Source organism: Silene latifolia, unplaced genomic scaffold, assembly GCF_048544455.1.
Source record: "Silene latifolia isolate original U9 population unplaced genomic scaffold, ASM4854445v1 scaffold_96, whole genome shotgun sequence".
Classification (NCBI taxonomy): Eukaryota; Viridiplantae; Streptophyta; class Magnoliopsida; order Caryophyllales; family Caryophyllaceae; genus Silene; species Silene latifolia.
Window position 1 is genome coordinate 622,728 of NW_027413827.1, and position 1,697 is coordinate 624,424.

The following is a 1,697-nucleotide window of genomic DNA, read 5'->3' on the forward strand; positions in this document are numbered from 1 at the left end:
GCCAATGGTACACGGTATTGAGAAGCTTCCCGGATCTTTTAACTTTGGAGGTGAACTCCCTTGAAGTATTGCACTACTCACCTTAGTGAAGGCGATAGTCTCAAGTTTCCGGATCGACTTCTTCTTTGTGAGGATATCTTTCATATACTTTGCATAGGCCGGAACGTGATTGATTAATTCCGTGAAAGGAATTGAGACTTCTAAATTATTCACAATCTCCATGAACTTTCCAAGTTGATCATCAAATTTGGGCTTGGCTTAACGACTTGGAAAAGGAAGTCTAATCACAATGGGCTCCTTCTCTTTGGCCTTGTCTTCATTTTTCTTTGAACTTTCTTCTTTTGATGATTCCCCTTCTTTGGGGCTTTGCACAATTTCTTCCTTTTCACTAGCTTTCACAATTTCATTCTCGACTTGCTCCTTCGGTGCTTCATATCTTGTACCACTTCTCAAGTGAATGGCACTAACCGTTTCATGTCTAGGGGGATTACTTTGAGGTGGTAATTGCCCCTTTTGTCTTTGTGAGCTTGAAGATGCTAGTTGAGTCAATTGTGTTTCCAACATCTTGGTGTGAGCTAGAATGTTGTTGATGGTGGTGTCCTTCGCTTGGCTATCTTTTTGCATTTGAGTGAAAAATTTTTGTTGATTCTTTTGCATTTGGAGGACCGCTTTTTGGACATCAAAACCTTGGTCATTTTGGTGATTGTATGGATTTTGATTTTGGTAACCTTGGTTTTGATTGTAAAAGGGTCTTTGATTTTGGTTTCTCATGGGTGGTGGAGTGTATGTTGTTTGAGGGTTTTGAACATTTTGGCTTTTGTATGAGAGATTTGGGTGGAACTTGGTGTTTTCATTGTAAAAATTTGAATAAGGGGTACCACTTTTGTAAGCTTGGAAAGCATTGACTTGTTCGGTTGTTCCCCTACACTCACTTGGGTCATGACCCAAAGTTCCACAATTCTCACATATCCCACTTGGGATTGATGAGGATGCCGTCATGGCATTGACATGATGCTTTGATGATTTTGAGTTTTCCTCAAGTCTAGCCATAGCTTGTTCAAACTTCAAGTTGATTGTGTCAATGTGAGCACTAAGTTGAGCACCCAATTGAGTAACGGAGTCCACTTCATACTTTCCTCCTCTAGTAGCCTTGCGAGGTCTACTATATTGTGAATTATGGACCGCCATTTCCTCAATCTTGTTCCATGTTTGATTGTCATCAACTTCGGTGAACATTCCATTTGATCCCATATTGAGAATGTTTCTTGAATCTTCATATAAACCATTCCAAAATTGTTGCACTAAAAACCATTCGCTAAGTCCATGGTGAGGACATGAGCGACAAACACCTTTGAACCGCTCCCAAGCTTCATACAAAGATTCTTCACCCCTTTGCTTAAAACCCGTAATTTGAGCTCTTAGCATGTTAGTCTTTTCCGGTGGGTAGAATTTTTTGTAGAAAGCTAGAGCTAGCTTCTTCCAAGAATCTATTCCAAGGGTGGCCTTATCAAGGCCCTTCAACCATTGCTTTGCGGTGCCGATTAACGAAAAAGGAAATAAGACCCATCTTATTTGGTCTTGAGTCACGCCCGTTTGAGAGATAGCATCACAATAATCGCAAAAGGTTTCCATATGAGAATGAGGGTCCTCACTAGGCATTCCCCCGAATTGGCTCCTCTTAACTAGTTGGATGAAGG

General features: G+C 40.8%; 1 non-coding gene across 1 annotated transcript; it reads left to right on the top strand.

Annotated features, from left to right (window-relative positions):
• The first annotated feature begins 1,318 nt into the window (after positions 1-1,318).
• On the top strand, positions 1,319-1,425 carry LOC141640683 (small nucleolar RNA R71). The gene has a single exon (XR_012543120.1). It is a non-coding gene; the product is annotated as a small nucleolar RNA R71 (small nucleolar RNA).
• The last annotated feature ends 272 nt before the right edge of the window (positions 1,426-1,697 follow it).